At 55.7% G+C, this 20,131-nt stretch overlaps 1 protein-coding gene and 1 non-coding gene across 2 annotated transcripts in view; one reads left to right on the top strand and one right to left on the bottom strand.

The window, feature by feature from the left end:
* The window catches only part of CD247 (CD247 molecule), a 70,698-nt gene that overhangs the window by 12,227 nt on the left and 38,340 nt on the right, over nucleotides 1-20,131 (top strand). The window lies entirely within an intron of this gene.
* Nucleotides 9,833-9,917, bottom strand: TRNAQ-UUG. Its single transcript has one exon. It is a non-coding gene; the product is annotated as a tRNA-Gln (tRNA).

Here is a 20,131-nt window from a genome sequence, read left to right as displayed (position 1 = left end):
CCACATGTATTAGGTCAACTAATCTTGTGGCGGTTTTATCGCTCCTCGTGTCACAGGTGGGGAGCGGAAGCTGGGCGGCACGCGGCTGGCGCGCACCAGAGCTGGGCTTTGACCCCGGGCAGCTTGCCCGCCCCCCCAACCACACTGCTTCTGGGTGGGGGAGAAGAGCCTGACATTTGTCATGAACTTCAAGGGAGGAGCTGAGGTTGGCCTGCCACACGGACAAGGGAGGTGTAAGGGGCAGGTCCGGTGGAGGGAACACAGCTTCCCACCTGCGGAAACCAGCGAACCCCTGTGAATGTTCTCGGAGCCCCCACTCCAATCCCTGGATCCTCAGCGTGTGTCCTGGGGCGGAGAGCCGGGCGCATCTTTCACTCCAGGCCCTCAGGACCCTGACACACAGCCTGCCTCGCGCCCGGCTGGCCCGATCTGGTCCTGACGACGCTTCCCAACTTCTCCTAAGCCTACCTGGCAAGGTTCTTTCTATAATGGCTCAATTTATTTGTTTTGAACACTATTGCCGTTTACCGTGACGCGGCTCGGTGAGGAAAGGGAGAGGCATGCTAACCTGCAGTAAAGGGACAGGTGTCTTTGCCATCGGGCACCGTTACGGGAAGGACACTTGCAGCTTTAAGACATTCATTTCCAGGGGCGCCTGGGTGGCTTAGTCGGTTAAGCGTCCGACTTTCGCTTAGGTCATGATCTCGCGGTTCGTGGGTTCGAGCCCCGCGTCGGGCTCTGTGCTGACTGCCAGCTTGGAGCCTGGAGCCTGTTTCAGAGTCTGTGACTGACCCTCCCCTGCTCATGCTGTCTTTCTCTCTCTCTCTCCTAGAAAGAAATAAAACATTAAAAAAAAATTTTTTTTAAATAAAAAATTTAAAAAAAGACATTCATTTCCAACCTGGGTGGCTATCGAGCCCCTGCTGAGATGGCCGCTAGGTGCAGGCGGGGGGTTGCTGAGCCAGCTCTGTCCCTCCCTTCCCCCGGAAAATGGAAGAAGTATGTCAGAAGGGAGGGCACCCTCCCATCTCGGGAGCGCCGGGGTTGCCCTTTAGAAAAACATCGCCAGCACATTCTGCAATCTCGAAATGAATCTGAGTGGTAATTCCAGCTTCGGGGCCTATTCTGGATTCTAGGCAGTTCCTCTCCTGCTCCGGAGCCCCTTCTCCGGCTCTGACGCTGGCGGGAGGAGAGGCTGAGGTGGCGGCTGGGGTGGGCCCGCTGCCTTCCACGTGGTCCCCTTGGCTGGGGAGGGAGAAGAAAGAGCTGTGTTTCTAGGGCACAGCCGCCGGGGCCCAGCTGTGCGGCAGGGTGGTTCTGGTTTTGTTCTGAGTAAAGAAATGCTTCAAGCGTGTTCTCCTAGGGAAGAGTCACTAGGCAGTGGCCATTTCCCTCTGTGGCCGTCTGCACTCACTGAGCATTCGAGAAACTGGATTAAGGTCCATCCCTGACTTGCAATGGAAGTGTGTTTCAGTTAAGAATACATTTTAATTCTAGTGAGACTTGTTTGTTTACACACAGGTGGATAGGGGACTTGGGATGACCTTGATTTCCTCTGCGGTTGCAAAAAAAATGTGTGTGTGTGTGTGTGTGTGCACGCACGCGTGCACATGTACCCATGCATGTGAGAGAAAAGGGGGGCAGGGGTGGGAATTAGGAGTCAGGGAAGGTACAGAAAGATGTATTAAAAGGGTGTTCATGAGGGGCACCTGGGTGGCTCGGTTGGTTAAGCATCCAACTCTTGACTTGAGCTTAGTCCACGATCCCAGGGTCGTGGGATTGAGCCCCGCATTGGGCTCCATGCTGAGTGTGGAACCTGCTGAAAATTCTCTCTCTTTCTCTCTCTCTCTCTCAAAGTAAAAAATGAAAAAGACTAAACAAATAAATGAAAGGGTATTCATGAGAGAAAATACAATCTCCTGATTCCTTTTCTTTTTGTTAGCAACCAGCCATGTGGAACATGGTCTTCCTTCATGTAAGGAGCACTGTTTCTCAGACTCTTCTCCATCCTGCTTGCTCCTCACCACCCCCCCCACCCCAGCCTGCAATATCCCTTCCTTCCCTGGACTCTGGAGGTGCTCACTGTCTGCCCACTCAGCTGATGGAGAAGGGCTTGGGTTCTTAATACATGGCTGGGTCTAATTTCTGGGTTCAAACTCTACCTTCACTGCTTTTTAGCTGTATGTCTTTGGGGCAAATAAAGGCTCTCTGGATCTACGACTCTTCATTTGTGTGATGTGGGTAATGATATTTACCTCAAAGGGTTTCTTTTGTGAGGAACCGGCCCTATAACTCATGACAAGGACTGGGCTTGGTGCCCAGGACATAAGTGCCTGATACACACCAGCTCATAAGATCGCTGCACTGTGCTCTTCCTTGATTGCTGACTCGTGTCGTCATCTGACTCTTGTATTCATTTTCATGTGGTTACACTTTGCTTTTCCAATGGAAGTTTTCTTGAGACAAGGATTGTGACATTTGTTTCTTTGTGCTCCCTATATGCCTGAAGTATGTACCGCTGAGGTCCCACAGATGAAACCCAGGGTCAAGCAGTGGTCAGCACACTTTTTCTCCAAAGGACCAGATAGTAAACATCTTAGCCGTTACAGGCCATGTGGTCTTTTTCACAACTGCTCAAGTCTGCTAGCATCGCACAAAAGCGGCCCTGGACAATGTGTAAAACAACGAGCATGGCGATGTGCCAGTAAAACTTTATTTACAGAACACACAGCCACTCAGATCTGGCCACAGGCCATACCTTGCCAACCCCTGGTTAAGAGCAATGATCAGAAGTCAGATGCTTGGGTCCAAACCTACCTTCACTACTTCTTATGCCCGGTTTTCTGTCTCTGGGTCTGAAAGGAGACCCCATCGGTAAAGGCCTGCCCCCCCTGCATGTGCCCATCCTGCAGCAGCAGGGAGACATCTGAAGTGGCCTCCGTAGGCAGCCTCACAGCTGCAGTGGGTGGTTGGCTTCAAGCCTAGGTACCACGCTTATCAACAAAAACAGCACACATCTTCAAGGCCGATACCCTCTCACTTATGTGAAATGGAAAACCCAAAGTGATTCGGCCAGCCCGGATGATAAAAGCGTTTGTTATTCTTCTCTGATTTGCTCTGTTCTTTTGGTGGAGAGTTTAGTCACAGGAGCCTCTATTCTCAGGAACTCAGCACATCACAACATGTGGCTCAAAATAATTCTGCTCTGTGTAACAAGCTTTTACAGGCAGGAAAGGCGAGCAGTTATGAGAAACTGTGTGTGTCAGAATCGCTACAAGTGCTTCGAGATCATCAGATAAAAGTTCACTAACAACACACGGACACGTAGAGGCCACCTCTCTAATTCATGCCAGAAGCTCGGGCTGTAACGAAAGGGTGGCATGTGCTATTTTAAACTTTTTATAGTCCTTGAAATTGTGTTGAGTTTGGAAGTAAAAATCCAGCCTCCTATTGCTTAAGGAAAGACAGAAGCGGACAAGAATTAAAGACCAATAGAGTTTGGCTCAAAGTGGGAAGAATCACTGGGGGACCCTAAAGCATTGTGTGACGTCAAGATTGTGTCCCTTGGAGACCAGAAAGCTGTATCATAAATGTTGTCTGCCTGATCGTCCGAGCCTTCTCGTAACTGGAGGTATTGTCTACTCTCCTTTGGGACAGGAGTAAAATCAGTCGAGCCCAGTGTTTCATTTCATGCTATAGAGAGTATTCTCCAGTGTGGCATGGGAGGTAGAATATCACCCTGGAGAAACCAACATAGGCAGTGATCACGGGGGGGGGAAGTGGGATACAGAGTCCATGCAGCTCTTGGAGGAGAAGCCCTCTGTGGGCGCGTGATCATGTGAACGATTCAGTCATACTTGGTAGTTTGGCCAAAGGCTTTTATGTGAATTACTTCATGAAAAACCCACAGCCCTCTGGGATGGGCAGGCAGAGCCCGCTCTTACTGGTAGAGAAGCTGAAGCTTAAAGAAGGTGATTTGTTCAAGATAATTATTGGTAGATTTGGACTTTGAATCCCATTCTTCTGGACCCAAACCCAGGCTCTCCTCCTATGAGTTCACGTGGGTGGGTCATGTATGTATATACCCATGGCCCGGAGGGGTGACGTGCCGGGGGGCAAGGAACCTTATATAGAGAGAATATGCGCCACTAAAATTTGCACACGAGCTTCCATTATTACACATAGTTTTCATTTTCTGTTTACTTTCCTCCTAGAGGCTAAATTTTCCATTCCTGATTTTAACCCGAAGAAAAGCTAAGTAAATTCCACAGATCACTCTTGAATAAGACAGACTGGAAAAAGTACACAACGCCCACTGACTGGCCTATTAGGACGTGGACTCCCCTACTCACAGCTCACCCTACCGACAACTTCCCACTTTCTCTTTCTGAGATCTGCTTAGTCTCCTGTTGTGTCAAATCCCTTTGGACTGAGCACTCGCAGCAGGATTTCTCTGCACATTTGGGGTCAGAAGGGTCTCTGCCCGGGGGGGCTGTCCTGGGCATTGTAGACGCCCCTGACCTCTAACTAGATTCTCATAGCACCAACCCAAAACGTCTTCTGATACTGTCAATATTCCAGGGGGTAAAATCTGTCCCTGGTTGAGAGCCAGGGACTGAGGTCGTAATTTTTGTGTGTCATCACTCGGTGATGGGTTAAGCTATGGTGGACAATCCAGTCTGACTTCATTTTGGCCGTTGAGTTGACCAGCACAGGAGGCGGGCACTTAACCCATTGCTAGCCGCTTCCCCAACAGTAGTTGAAATAATGGGTCCAGGGACGCCCTGTGAGCATGGCTTTTGGAATGGCTCTCCCCAAGGGGCACAGCCGTAAACCATGAAAGCCCATCACTTGACATTGGGTATCCACCGTTGGTACGTGACTCCTTCATCGTCCATCCGCATTTCCATCTAGGTGGTGGGTGGAGGCAGGTCGGTGTCAGTAGCAAGTGGGAGGGTAGATTTATGAGGCAACCAGCCCTAAGCTGAAATTCTGGCTTCAGCACCACCTGCCTGTGTGACGTTAGGCGAGAGACTCGACCTCTCTGAAACTACCTTCTCTTTTAGAAAATGAAGATAACTCTGCCTACCTTGAAGGTTGCTGGGAGAATTGAAGATAAGGCGTTACCTAGCCCAGATGAGGTTAGGCGCACAGTAGCACTCTAATAAATGTTTCTGTGACTATAAATAAAAAATAAACAAATACCTGAACAGACGAGTAGAAAGGCCAAACCGAGTGCCTGTGGCATCTCTGTGGAAATGCCAGAAGCCATGTGTGTCTGCGTCTGACCTCCAGGGTCGTCTGAGGACCCCCGAGGCAGGTGCTCTCCCCGGCCCCTCGAGGCCCCCTGCACCTGGCCTCACCCCGACGTCCGTGCTCCTCTGACTCTTGGGGGACCTGGACATTCCAAAATGGGGGCTTGGGAAGACGTGGACTCGTGTAGACAGATGCCAAAGCACCGTTCATTTTGTAGCGGATCTGTCCTGGGGTGTCACCAACCAAAGTTATGAGGCACAGAGTGACAGAAATATGAACAGATGGCGGACGGGAAGGCAGCTCTTTGGGGCAGCGCAGTAGCTGCTGCCTTTGGCGGGGCCGGAGGAGGGGCTGAAGGGCAGGAGCGACGACCGAGAGCTGCCTGGTCCTCAGGAGGATACAGGCCAGGCCAGCCCTGAGTAAACACTGAAGGAGGCTTTTCTGGAACAGTCTCTCTTCCCCTTCTGCATCATGGGGTCTCTGCTTGGTAAAGGATCTCCTACGTCCCCATCGCTATTTCACCAGGAAAGGAGCCCTGGGAAAGGAGCCCTGAGAAAAGAGGTGGCAGTCGTGAGGCTGGTGGCGGCCCAGAAAGATGCTGCAGGTGCATGTCAGCTCGTGGGTGGAGGGGGTGCTCCTTAAATGGGGGCTTCTGAGTTAGTTCCAGGTGAGAGTTGGTGATTCTGGATCTGCAACTCAGGACTCACTCTCAGTCCAGTGCTCTTGCTGTGCCAGGCTATTTCCCTCATACTCGTGCCTTTTTTCTTATGTTTATTTATTTTTGAGAGAGAGAGAGAGTGAGAACGAGTGGGGGAAAGACAGAAAGAGAGGGACACACAGAATCCAAAGCAGGCTCCAGGCTCCGAGCCGTCAGCACAGAACCCGACACGGGGCTCGAACTCATGAACCGTGAGATCATGACCTGAACCGAAGTTGGACGCTTAACCAACTGAGCTGCCCAGGCATTCTTTTTTTAATTCTTTTTTAAGTTTATTTACTTATTTTGAGAGAGGAAGAGAGCACACGGGGGGGGGGGGGGGGGCGGTGGAGACAGCGAGAAATAAAGAATCCCAAGCAGGCTCCCCATTGACAGTGCAGAGCATGACACGGGGCTCAACCCCACGAACCATGAGACCTGAATCAAAATCAAGAGACTGAGCCACTCGGGCAGCCCCTTCCATGGACTAATTTAATTCTGACTTCCGGGATAGCAGGTATTCAAAGAGATTTGTTTCCAAAGCAAATACCAGCAACACTGACAATCTTCTTGTCCTTATTTATTTAATGCTGTTCCTAAAAGTAGTCATTTACCACCAAGAACGTCCCCCCCGCCCTAAAGAAAATGAGAAATATGCAAAACATGACCTGGAAATCTGCCATGTCACTGCCTATTCTATTTAAAGTTGGGATGGATTTTAGTTTTTGCTTTTAGAACCTAAAGTGCACACACTTTACAAGAAACTGTTTTTTATATTTTAATGATGACAGGGTCAAAGCTCATTGTGGGAAACTTGGAAAATATGGAAAAGACCAAAGAAAAAACAAAAATCTTTTTTAAAATGTTTGCCACCCAGACTCGTTAGTATGCTGGTGACTAGGCTTCGGGGTTTGAATATGTGCATTTAGTTTTGTAGCTGTGTTTTTCACTTAACAATAAATCGTGGCCATCTTTCCCCGTTGTTAAATGCTTCTCTGCCTATCGCGTGCCACATTTTATTCTGCCACTGCCTATTGCTGGGCATTTAGGTGGCTTCACGCTGTGACCCATCATGATGGTGCTGTTGTGGACATTCCTCTGCATTCATCCGTGTCCGCAGTTGGGGTTATTTCCTTGGAATAAATTCCTGGCAGTGGAATCACCAAGTCTCCCCTCACTGCCAATGTCGCTGCTCCCTGGGGTCAAACTCTGGTGCCGTCGCGGCCGGCATCGCCATCTCCTTCGTGAAGCGTCCTACCTCCCCGCCCCCCATGGAGGTCTCACGTGGGATGTGGTACACACCACACCCCTCCCAGCTGCTCCCGGAGCACGGAGTTCAGGACCGTCTGTGGTCATGGTGGTCAAGTCCCAGACTTGATGGTGACGAGGGCCACAGAGGACACAGAGCTCTCCTGCATAGGCATCTCTCGGGAAGGCAGAGAGGCCGTTTGGAAACAGTCGCCATATCTCAGCCTTCCAACCAGCTCGGTCCCCATTTAGACGGGCTGGTCCCTGGCTGTGTTTCGCTGCCTCCCGCCCTGTGTCCGCCTCTCAGCCCCACTCACAGGAGGCCCTGAGCATCAGCCCGCCCGGCTCATTTCTCCCCCAGCCCAGCACCCCGGAGCTCCAGCTGCCCCTCCTTCTCCCTGCCCCCTGCCCTACCTCGCAGAGGGAGGCAGACGACACTGTGCGGAGGGAGGGTAGAGCAGTCCTCAAGGCCAAAGTGGTGCAAAATCTCATCATTACAGGATTCGGTGGTGAGCTATTGCTTTTGAGCAGACCCGTAGCCAGGAGGACCCAAGTGCTAACCGCGGGGGTGGGGAGGGAGGCTTGGAGGGGGGTTGGGATGGCGCTCAGGGCGCCCGTGGTCCTGCTCAGCACAGGCAGCCCCAAGTAGGCACAGCAGTCGGAGAATGGGAGCTGAGTTCAAGGTCATCATAGGTGTCACTTAACAGAGCCTTGGCGGGGGGTGGGGTGGGGTGGAAATCCAGATGGTTGGAAACACTTATGTGATGAAAAACTCCCTACCTACTCACTCTCTGCTTTTTTTTTTTTATAATGTTTTATTTATTTCTAGGAGAGAGAGAGAGACAGCGTGAGCAGGGGAGGGCCAGAGAGAGAGGGTGTCACAGACTGAAACAGGCTCCAGGCTCCGAGCTGGCAGTCAGCACAGAGCCTGACGCGGGGCTCGAACCCACGAACCGCGAGATCATGACCTAAGCGAAAGTCGGACGCTTAACCGACTAAGCCACCCAGGCGCCCCTCTCTGCTTTATTCCACGCTTCTTGCAGTGAAAAACAAAATCAAAACCCACCATGAATGTTATTCATTAATTGATCTATTCAACAAATATCCATTGAGTATCTATTATGTGTCAAGAACAGTTCTAGGCGCTTTGGGAGCAACCATGAACAACAACAACAAAAAATCCTAGACCTAGGGGCGCCTGGGTGGCTTAGTCGGTTAAGCGTCCGACTTTCGCTTAGGTCATGATCTCGCGGTTCGTGGGTTCGAGCCCCGCATCGGGCTCTGTGCTGACTGCCAGCTCGGAGCCTGGAGCCTGTTTCAGTCTGTGACTCCCTCTCTCTCTGACCCTCCCCTGCTCACGCTGTCTCTCTCTCTCCTAGAAATAAATAAAACATTAAAAAAAAAAATCCTAGACCTCACAGAGCTAATATTTTAAAGATGGAGTCAGGCAATGGCCAAGGTAAGTGGCTGACGTATAGCATGGTGGTGAGTGGTGCTCAGGAGAAAGAGAACACAGAGAAGGTGCATAGGAAGGGCCAGGGTGGCGGTAGAGGGGTGGCCGGACGTAGGGTGTGCAGGGATGACCCTGCTCCGAAGGGGACCCGAGAGTCCACCCCAGAAGGAAGTGAGTGGCCATCCGGGAAAAGCCTGGCATGTTTCTGGAGCCGGGGAGAGGTGGGCCAAGTGAGGGAAGGCCAGCGGGGTGTGGGGGTCAGAGATACTGGGTGCCAGCTGGGACTGCAACGAGGGTGACGCTTGCTTATGGGCTTGAGGACACTTCACACCCAATGAGATGGAAGTCGAGGACTTGGAGGCACAAAGAGATGCAATTTTGTGTCTTCGCGCGGCCGCTCTAGCAGCTGGGCTGGAGCGTACTGAGGGGGAATAGGAACAGAAGTATCACTTAGACACTGTTATTTGTTCAACAAATAACTATTGAGCTCTTGTGTGCCGAACACTGAGCTGGTTGACTTCCGGCATCTAATGAGCGCTTAGCCAGTGCTGGGCTGGAGGCCGGGCCCCCCGATCCAGAGTTGCCATTGTGTCGCTCCAAAGGCCTGAATATCCCCATTTTACAGATGAAGAAGCATAGGCTCAGAGAGACCACGCGGCTGGCAAATAGCCCGCCTGGATCCACCTGCAATCCTGACCGCTGTCGTTGTTGGAAACTTTCTCTCTCACTGGACTTTGCAAGTCTGTCTACGGCAGCATGAAAAGTCCACTGAAATCTTGCAGGTGGTCCCTGGGCCTCCGTCCTCCTCTGCCCCCCATGTTTGTGTGGAGCCCCCCCCCCCCACTGTGCAGGGACACAGGAACCGAGTGGACGAGAGCTGGGTTTCAGCCCCACTGGGGCAAGCCATTCGCCCTCTCTGCACCCCAGACTTCTTTGTTCTAGAAAACGGCCTTGGAATCAGTCTCTAACTTCCCTCCAGCGTTAGAATCCAATGAGTACGAGATCTGTTGTGGATCATCGCCTTGCCCCTTGTATTTGATTTTTTAAAAATATGTATTTTTGAGAGGAAGAGAGACAAACAGAGATAGAGACAGAGACAGAGTGTGAGCAGGGGAGGGGCAGAGAGAGAGGGAGACACAGACTCGGAAGCAGCTCCAGGCTCCGAGCTGTCAGCACAGAGCCCGACGCGGGGCTCGAACCCACGAACCGTGAGATCATGACCTGAGCCAAAGTCAGATGCTCAACCGACTGAGCCACCCAGGCGCCCCCTCCTCATATTTGATTTTTGACAAGATCTTCACGCTCGACACCCATTGCTTTAATATTTCTCTGTATCTGGGCCCCCTAGGAGATCCAAAATGCAAGGCAAAACTCCTGTCCTCTGAGGAAACGCATGGTTCATGATCTTGTCTTGATCATGACCCTAATCTTATCTTCATGACCCTTATAACAATCCAGTGCCGTGGGGGATGTAGAGCAAGCCCACCACACCTGCTAAAATCGTGCTTTTCCCAGTTACTACCTCCCCACCCATCGCTCATGTGACCCTGACAGCAGACCTGAGGAGGCAACAGGTGACAAAATCATCCCACGTCGTAGGTGGGCCCGCTGGGGCCCAGTGGGCTACGCGATTTCTCCAAGTTCCCGCTCACCCTGGTGTGGAGGACCCGCTGTATTTGTTGAACTCCAACTCCTTCAGCCAACCCAACAGTTTCTAGAATATTCCAAGTACCCGGCCATTGCCCACGCAGGAGGAGACCACCTGACCCTTTCAGAAAAGACAAAACCAACCCCTAAATGGTCGGCAGAGGCTTTGCTGAGATGGCCCCGGGGACTCCAGCGTGATGGCCGGTGTGTGCAAAAACGCAGAGCGAACGGCTCTCCAGAAAGCCTGCGTTATTTCCCCGCCACACATCCCGGCGCCTCCCCGCCCCCACCAGTCACCCCTGACCCACTGGCGTCTCCCTGCTCGCCCTGCCCCCTAACAGCCCTCGGGAGGCTCAGCCCCGATCACCCGTGACAGTCCTAGCCCCGTCCTCGTTTCTCAGCCCCTAGGGCCCTCACCGCTGAGCCCCAGAGAGAGTGTCCGGGCCCCGAGGCTGTACCTGCAGACCCCGATTCTGCAGGAGTAAGAGCTTCCTGGTAGGGTTTACCGATTAACGGCCTGAGCAGAGCAAGTGCTCGGAACATTCCAGATGAGTTACTGATCCCATAGAAGTAAGCCTAGCGGACACCCGTCGATGGAGAAAGCCTCTAGAAAGCCCCGCCGCGAGCCAGCCACGCCACCGTAAGCACTTCCCCCCGTGTCTCGGACCCTATTGCCTTCTGTACTTCCGGGAGGTTTGGACGGAGCTAGTGAGCGAGTTTCCGTCTAGCACTGGAACTCGGCTCTTCTGGAAAAGGCAGGCGTGAAATACATCTGCGTTCATGTCATGAGCTGGAGCCTGGCTGCCTTCTGTCCTTATCGGGCAAACTTCCCCCCATTTTCTGATGACACCGTCATGATCAGACTTACTGCCTTTAGGAAGAAAAATGGAAAAAGGAATCTGTGGAAGAGGAATGACAAGAGGAGGGAAGAGAATTCGCAAAAAAAAATTTAACAGCACAGGGGCGCCTGGGGGGGCTCAGTCGGTGAAGCGGCTTCAGCTGAGGTCATGACCTCACAGTCCGTGGGTTTGAGCCCCGCGTCGGGCTCTGTGCTGACAACTCGGAGCCTGGAGTCTGCTTGCGATTCTGTGTCTCCCTCTTTGTCTGCCCCTCCCCTGTGCTTTCTCTCTCTATGAAAAATAAATAAACATTTAAATTTTAAAAAAAAATTACAGCAACACAATGACAAGCCTGAGCTTTGAGGGCAGACTGTCAGGATTCAAATCCCTGCTCGGCCCCATTCTAGCTGTGTGGCCTTGGACAAGTTACTTAATCTCTCTAAGCCTCAGCATTCCCGTCTATAAAAATGGGCACAATAACACCTATCTCACATGGCTGCTGTGACATGACCCACGGTGCCCTCGACCCTGCGAGAGGGGTTCCTTTGAGATGGAACTGAGTGGTTTCTCACCTCCTACCGGGGGGAACTGTTCGTTCAAGAAGGAGGTTTAGGGGAGCAGGGTGTCTCCCCCACCCCGGGGCTAGCCCTGGCCGGGGAGGTTGTTTGTGACTAGGAGCCGAAGACAGCCTACGCTCGGAGAGGAAAATTCCCCTCCTTGCTGGGTGGGAGGCTGCACGGACCTTGCCAGCCTGCTGCTTTCAGTTTAGTTTTCGTTCTGCACACAGGAGCGTCTAACTTTTATAAGCCAGGGCTCACTTTCATCTCTGAAGCCAGGGGAGGATGTTGGACTCACAGAAGTAAGTAAGGGCCAAGTGGGGAAGACTTGCACAGCAGCGAAGGCCCCTGCTTTCCGCGGTGCTGCAAGGGTTAAACCTTTCCGTCCACAAGCAGCTGCTCCCCTCTGTCCGTCCGTCCGCCTCCCTCACAGATGAGCACATTCAGAAAACTGACAAGACAGCCTTCATGCCTCAGACGATTGTTGTTTATTTTTCATTTATTTTCTTTTTTATTACTTTTTTTAATGTTTATTCATTTTTTGAGAGAGAGACAGAGACAGAGCACGAACCAGGAGATCATGACCTGAGCCGAAGTCAGACGCTTAACCGACTGAGCCACCCGGGTGCCCCTGCTTCAGATTGTTGCAATAGCAAATTACAATTTTAATCCCCCCTGCGCCACCGATGTTTTTATTGTGGTTTAAAAAAAAAAGCCCATAACATTTACCATCTTAATAACTTCTAAGCGCACGCTTAGTGACATTAAGCGCATTATTTTGTTGTGCAACCACTGCTAATGTCCAGATACTGAGCCCTTTTCATCTTGCAAAACTGAAACCCTATACTGGGAAACACAAGCCCCCCGACCCGCTCCCCCAGGCCCGCCGCCCCCACGAGCCCCGTTCTGCTCTCTGTTTCCGTGAAGTTGCCGACTCTCGGTGCCTCACGCAGGGGGAATGTGAGGTTCTGGTTTAGTTCACTTCGTGGTGCATCCTCGGGGTTCATCCATGCTGTGGCTCGGTCAGGATTCCCTTCCTTTGAGGCTGAGCGACACCCCACAGGCTGGGTAGCGGGCTCTGCTCGGCCCTGTAGTGCCGCCGCCTCCTTCTGGCCGGTGCGAATGATGCTGTTGGAAACATGGGTGTACACGTCCCCTCGGGACCTGCCTTCAGCTCTTCTGGGCGCATCCCTCAAGGCAGGGCTGCTGGGTCCCAGGGCAGACCCAGTTCTCGTCTTCTCAGGAAGCTCCAGGCTGTGTCCACAGTGACTGCACCAGTTGACGTTCCCATGGGCAGTGCGTAGCCTTCAGTCTTCTCCACATCCTCGCCAACACTTGTTATTTTCCATTTCTTTTTTTTTTTTTTTTCGTTTTATTTTATATCCAAGAGAGACAGAGACAGAGTGCAAGCGGGGGAGGGGCAGAGAGATGGAGAGAATCTGAAGCAGCTCCAGGCTCCGAGCTGTCAGCACAGAGCCCGACGCGGGGCTCGAACTCACTAGCCGTGAGATCGTGACCTGAGCCGAAGTCGGTCGCTGGACCGACTGATCCCCCAGGGGCCCCCGTTATTCTGTTTCTTGATGGGCTCCCGCTCCCTGAAAACCAACGGGTGGGGAAACCTGCGGCCTCTCCTGGGGGTCACATCACATTTTCTAGGTCTTGGTAAGGAGGCCCAGGTCCCTGTCGGGGTCACTCTGGGTTTGTGTCCCTGCGTCTCTGCTGTATTGTGTTCTGGGCAAACGGAACCTCTGGGGAACAGCCCAGTTTTGCTTCTCTCATCCCTGGGGGGGGGTCCCACTTGCAGGGACTCCGTGACCACACCGAACGAATAGGAAGAGAGAGGCCGAGCTGACTGCGGGGCAGGGCGCTGCACGGGCATGTGGTGTAGCCCGTACTCTCGAGGCGGGCGGGCAACCCGCTCCCAGACACAGACGCCCCTGATAACATGTCACCCCGTCCGGATACGTGTTTTCAAAGAAGGTGAAGTGGGAGCACTTGCTGTTACAGGTGCGCTAACTTAACATCAGGGTGTCTGAGGGTGTCACCCGAGATCGCAGAATCTGCCCTGTAAACACGGAGGGGGGGCCAATCCTGGGGACCTGGGTCACGTCCTCCATCGTGGCCTCCGTAGTGACACCCCCTCTTGGGAACATCCTGCCCTGGATTTGCATCAGTCTCTTGCAGGCCGCCGGATGTCAAAACGTCACAAACCCCCTGTTCGCCTCTCCTGGAGGTGCGGCCTCGGGAAGCGGGGACAGAGCTGCCTCCGCCCAAGGCAGGGGGTGCTGCGGGGACCCTGGGGCCGGGGCCTCGCCCTCCTGAGTGTTTACTAAGAGCCACTTGAACTTTAAGAATATGGCCCCTTACAGGCAGGAAGGCACGCGTGCACGTGCGGAGAGGAGAATAGGTTTTTTCCCCTAAATTTAAGGAAAGTTTTAACACGATATCATCTTAGCACCCAAATAATTTTTTCGATTTCATTAGAACATGCGATAATAATGTAATATTCCGGTTTCCACGTTACAAAGCTTTCGCATCGTTTCACCTCCTTTGCGCCTGATCAGAACCTTAGGAGAGAGTGAGGAGCAGTCCCATTTGGCAGAAGGGAAGGCTGAGGTTTGGAGAGGCTGAGCGGCCCACAGCCAGAGAGTATGATTGTGGGACCAGGACCCACATCTTCTAACTTCCAGATTGTTCTATGCGGCCATGCTGCTGGGTGGCAAAAACACCCTCCACACAGCACGGCTGGAAGAAGCGCAGGTGGGACCCTCTGCGTGAGGTCGGTGAGCAGTTCAGCCAGTGTGGCCGAGCTGGGTCATCCGGGGGCGCGGGCTGAGGCTGCCGGCGGCCCCGGAGCGCCCGCGTGGAGGAGGCCGTCGTCGCCCAGGCCTGCCCTCCACAGTGCCCCTCCTGCTGCCCGGGCGGCGGCCCTGCACCGGAGCTCGGGGGGGTTCGCAGGGGTGGGGGAGGGGGGACGATTCTGTGCTGACCCCCGCAGGGGCGGGGACGGGGGCGGTTCTGTGCTGACCCCGCAGGGGCGGGGGGGGCGGTTCTGTGCTGACCCCGCAGGGGCAGGGGGGGCGGCGAGAAGCTGACCCCGCAGGGGCCTGGGGGCCGGTTCTGTGCTGACCCCGCAGGGGCGGGGGGGCCGGTGCGGAGGTGAGTGGGCGCGGGACTGGCCCCCCGCGTGGGGACCCGCGGCCGCCCCGGGGCGGACAGGTGCCGGCGTGATGGGGCGGGGCCTCTGCGCACCCCTTCCGGTTCCCGCGTGTTCTCCAGCNGGGAGGGGGGACGATTCTTGTGCTGACCCCGCAGGGGCGGGGACGGGGGAGTTCCTGTGTGACCCCCGGGGGGGCGGGGGGGGCGGTTCTGTGCTGACCCCGCAGGGGCAGGGGGGGCGGTTCTGTGCTGACCCCGCAGGGGCGGGGGGGGCGGTTCTGTGCTGACCCCGCAGGGGCGGGGGGGCCTGCGAGAAGGGATGTGGTGGCGGGACTGGCCCCCCGCGTGGGGACCCGCGGCCGCCCCCGGGCGGACAGGTGCCGGCGTGATGGGGCGGGGCCTCTGCGCACCCCTTCCGGTTCCCGCGTGTTCTCCAGCCTGCAAGGTCTGGTATGTCTAGTATCTGGACATCCGCTGACCTCGGGGCCCCCCCGTCCCGCCTGGTGCGCAGGGGGTTGAGGGACGCGCCCGAGGTGCACGGCACATCTCGAGGCGTCAGTCCTGGGCCGCGGGGTCCCGTGTCCCCCCTGCAGTTCACGTCTCACGGGAGAAATGAGAGGGTTGGTGCAAGAACCAGCTTCTTGGTTTTGCTGTGGTGAAAACGTGTTTTCTTTCCACTGACTTTTCCACGGTGCTCGATTCTTCGGCCTGACGGTCCTTCTCCCGCCACCTGCGCGCGGAGCAGAGGGTGTGACCTTGACGGGGTCTGAGGGGCGGTGAGGCGGGGGGCGGGGGGGCCAGCTTGCACCCTCCTGCCCCGCCCTCAGGTCATTTTCCTTTTGGTCAGCGGCCTGGCTGTTTGACCTTGTGGGCAGCCCCCGGCCCCCCCCACGGCCGCCCGGTCTACGCGGCTCCCCCCCCACGGCCACGTGGTCTGCGCGGCTCCCCCCCCCGTGCCCCCCGTGCCCCCCGGCCAGCGGCCGCTCCTTCCCGGTGCCTGCCAGCTCTGCGGCTGCAGAGACGGACAGACAGACGGACAACACGGCGCAGGTCCCAAGGAGCAGTCGGGGCCTCAAGGGAGGCGGGTGCACCCGGATCACCTCCTGGAGCCCCAGCAGTGGGTGCCGCCCGAGCCTGCAGCCGCCGCCGCTGCCCCAAGGGCTGGCGCCCCGGGAGGTCGGGTGGGGGGCAAGGCCAGCGACCCCACCCTCACAGGGCCGCCCCCCCCGGGTCTGCTCAGGCGGGGGTCCTTCCTGCCCCCCCAGCCCCTGGCCTGCCTCGGTTTCCCTGCAGTGGCAAAGGTGCGGGCTAACCGAGGGCCGCGTTCCGGGATGTTCCGGCCAGAGGGCTCCAGACACCCCCCCATCCTGGGGGTCTGGCAGTGGCCTCTGGGCCGGGAGGGAAGGGGGGGCGGGGGGAGGCGCCAGCAGTTGGGGCAGAGGCTTGGGATCCTCTATGAGCAACGGCAGGTGAGGGAGCGGAGAAAGCAGGTGGGGGCCGCGTGGACGGGCGTCTGTCTCGTGACTGGAGGTGGAGGAATGAGCCTCCCGAAGGCCAACTCGCTCCCAGAGGCATGAGATGGAAACAAAGGGGCCGCTGGCCTCTGCCCCGAGCGTGAGGAATGCTCTGGAAGAGGGGCTCCAGCACCCTCCGGCGTAGCCTCCACCCCCAGTGTCACGGACTCTGCGCGCATCGTCAGCGGCCACCCGGCCCCGCAGTCAGGCTGGGAGGCGGCGGGAGCCCTGGGGGGGGGGGGGCAGTGTGCGGCTGTCCCTGGAGCCCCCTGAGGGCCAGCTGCGAGTGCACCCACTCAGGAGGAGGCTGAGGAGACACGGGGAACAACTCTTCTTCGTGGCCTCGGGTCACGCCCTGGCGTGTGCGCCATGTGCAATACTCACATGTCACTGTCATTGTCACCGTCATGACCCAAGGCATCCTGCCCCACCCCCAGCCGGCCCCGAAGCAGCCACTCTGGTCGCCCTTCGCAGAACAGCTCCTTTACCTACTGGCTGTGTGACCTGGGGCAAGTAACTTAACGTCTCGGGGCTGCTGCCCGTCTGTCATGGCGAGACGGACCGGCTCCCTGAGCCACTCTGAGGCTCGGTGAACTAAGCGTGGATATCCGGTGCCAGGGGCCCAGGAGGGAGTCTGAATCCCAGCAGCACGCGAGCTGTAAAAGGCCTGAGGCCCCCACGGCGGGCGCAAAAGCAGAGGAGGAGCCGGCCGTGGCCATTTTTAGGGTCTAAAGCACCAAACCCTCGAGAGATGCTAGATTTTCTCCACTGGGCCCTATAGCTTATAAGGTAAAGGTATTGGGTTAGCTGCTCGGTGGGCACAGCTCCAGGGTCACCGGATCAGAAAGGGCCCAGGCCTGGGGCGCCTGGGGGCTCAGTCGGTTAAGCGTTCAACTTCGGCTCAGGTCATGATCTCACGGTTCGTGGGTTCGAGCCCCGCGTCGGGCTCTGTGCTGACAGCTCAGATTCTGTGTCTCCGTCTCTCTCTGCCCCTCCCCTGCTCACTCTCTGTCTGTCTCTGTGTCTCAAAAATAAATAAACGTTAAAAAATTTAAAACAAAAAAGAAAGGGCCCAGGCCTCTCCCTCCCTCCATTTTCGTACCTCACCCCCTGAGGACAGCTGGGCTCTGGCCCGAGGGGCTGTGGCAGCGAGCTCCTGCAGCTGAACTGGCAGTGACTCCTGAAAGTCGCAGCCAATCCTGCACGGAGCCTGAAGGCCCAGGGCGGGGGCAGCTGCGTCTCCCCTCCTGCCTGGGGTCAGCGGCCCGCGCCTCAAGGGCGGCACCTGGCCCAGCCTCTGGAAGCTTCGCTTCTGGCGAGGGCGAGGGATGGAGGCACGTGGGCAGAGGCGGCGAAGGGCCGCGTTCCTGAGACCCTGGGAGGGGAGGGCGGCCCGCTCAACCCCAGCCCCGTGGAGGCCGGAGGAGACTCGCGACAAAGCCACGGGGGCCCGAGCCAGTGCCCGACTGTCCGGCAGCCTCGAGGCCGTCGGTGGGCAGGTCCCCGCCTGCCTTCTTGACCGTTAGCACCTGCAGGAGCTCAACACTTTGTGAGCCCAAGGGAGCAGGTTCTGGAAGGACCAGAGGAAAGAAGGACGTGTCCTCCTGACCCCTCCCCCCAGGACGGCGGGGGACCAGGCAGGGGTCATACCCCGCGAGAGGCACAGACAGACGGGAAGTCAGCCTCCCTCTCAGTGCCGGCACTGGGCTTCCACCCCGCGTGCCCTGAGCCTCAGTGTCCCCGGTGACGCGGCAGCAAGGACCACACCTGACCAGTCTCACGGGACTAATGAGGCGAGGATCCTGGGATCCCGCTGCTTTTCCGGGACACAGTTGGGACAAGGGTCCCATCTGGAACCCGGCTCCCCCAGAGTAGTGTGTATCCATCAGTCCACAACCTAGTTCTTAAGCCCCCGGTGCTCGGCACCAGACTGCGTCCTGGACCGGCTGCCTGTGTCCTCAGGGAACTGATGGTTTCGAAGAGAAATGAGCCATGTCGCACGGAAGGATCGGAGCAGCGATTCTGAACTGTCCTTTCCACCTCCCCCGACATCACGGACGGCCCCAAACCGTGTGGCCCCCGTGTGCTTACAAAATTCCACCCTTACCCTCCTCCCAAATCTCCCCGCAGTCAGGAAAGCTTTGGGAAAGCAAATGAGAGTGACAGTGAATTTAGTGTTAGTATGGCTTCGATTCCATTTTAAGTTTTTTCACTGTTTATTTTGAGACAGAGAGAGAGAGAGAGAGCGTGCACCGGAAAGAGCATGCACACAGGTGGGGGGAGGGGAGAGAGAGAGAGGAGAGAGAGAGTCCCAAGCAGGCTCTGCTTGTCTCGGGGCTCGATCTCACACACCGTGAGGTCATGACCAGAGCCAAAAGCGAGAGCTGGACGCCCAACCCACTGAGCCACCCAGGTGCCCCTCTGTTTTACAGTTTGTACAGAGTAAGTTATTTCCAGGTTTCTGTATTCTATTATAAATAACAATTTTCTTGCAATACCTCCTAATGGGTCATGGTTGAGAACCAATTCGCTAGACATCGAGTCTAGCGATACTGTCATTGTGCCCTCTAACCAGCCTGATTGTTGACTTAAACAGTCCCATAGATCTTACCTGTGAAAACAAGCACTAGCTAGATCCACGTTACAATTCCCAAGAGTGTACGATAAAAAGCCAAGAAACCATAGCCAATTATAAGTGAAGTTTTCATAATCAAATAGTTTCCAAATCAAAATTATAAAAATATCATCATATCTTTGTATACGAACATAACTATCTACGTTCTGTGGCGTATGCATGCACCTCCGTGTTTGATTTAAAGTCCGGTGGGTCAAAGAGTTCAAAGGTCCTGTTGAAACCATCCTTTAAAACAGGTCTCTATTTTCTTTAAAGTCACCCGAAAGGGTAGTCCAGAGTCAGTGCTGTTGACGTGCCCCAGAGCCCACAGTCTGAGGTTTAGGGGGCTCGAAGCCAGGCTTGGGGGCCGGGGAGGTCTCGAGTTGGTTCGTTGGCTGGCTGGGCAGGAAGAGACCTTGGGGGCTGGGGCGGCGGGACTGGGACAGAAGTGGCCTCTGGGAGGTGAGGAAGCACCAGGCTGCGCACAGCTGCCACGTGTTCTTTGCACGATAAACACCAGGGTGAGCTCTTTCTCCGGCCCCATGGACGCTTCTCTGTTTCCTTTGTATTCCCCTTCCCGAGCTGCTTCCCATGTCCAGGAACCCACCGAGACCTCTGGCCCCTCTCTATGGGCACGTGTTGAGCAAGGCTAAACCAGAAGCCCCTGTTCAGAGGGGGGCAGCCTAACCTGAAGGCCCACCGGGCGTCTGCCCGTTTGGGTCCCGGCCTTGGCTGAGATTGGGCTGTCGGGCCCTGCGCCGGTGGCTGTTGAGTCACAAGGTCCAGCCAACGCACATTTCTGGATTCTTAGGACCCCCTCAACATGGAGCTGGATGTTTGGGCTTGGGGCACGGAAGACAAAAACTACAATTGGGAAGCTCACCCACAAATGGGAGAGGCAAGGCTCAAGGCCAAGAAGCAGTAAAACGCAGCTGTGACAGCCTGGTGTAGGGAAGGAGGAGCTCGGTGCACCTGGCTTGGAAGAACTGACCTTGACTGATGGATGGGACCTGGCTCGCTAGGAGAGAGGAGAGGGTGCCAGGGGCAGTCGAGGCAAGGACGGGGCGGACGCTAGTGAGGCCCCACGGAGGGGGACCTGGCCCAGTGGAGAGATGTAGACAGGGAGCATAAGTGGAAAGTTGGGTGA

The sequence above is a fragment of the Hyaena hyaena genome, unplaced genomic scaffold (genome assembly GCF_003009895.1).
Source record: "Hyaena hyaena isolate Hyena2069 unplaced genomic scaffold, ASM300989v1 scaffold_201, whole genome shotgun sequence".
NCBI classification, from domain to species: domain Eukaryota; kingdom Metazoa; phylum Chordata; class Mammalia; order Carnivora; family Hyaenidae; genus Hyaena; species Hyaena hyaena.
The sequence above is the reverse complement of the archived record's forward strand: the minus strand, read 5'-3'. Positions and strand labels throughout refer to the sequence as shown.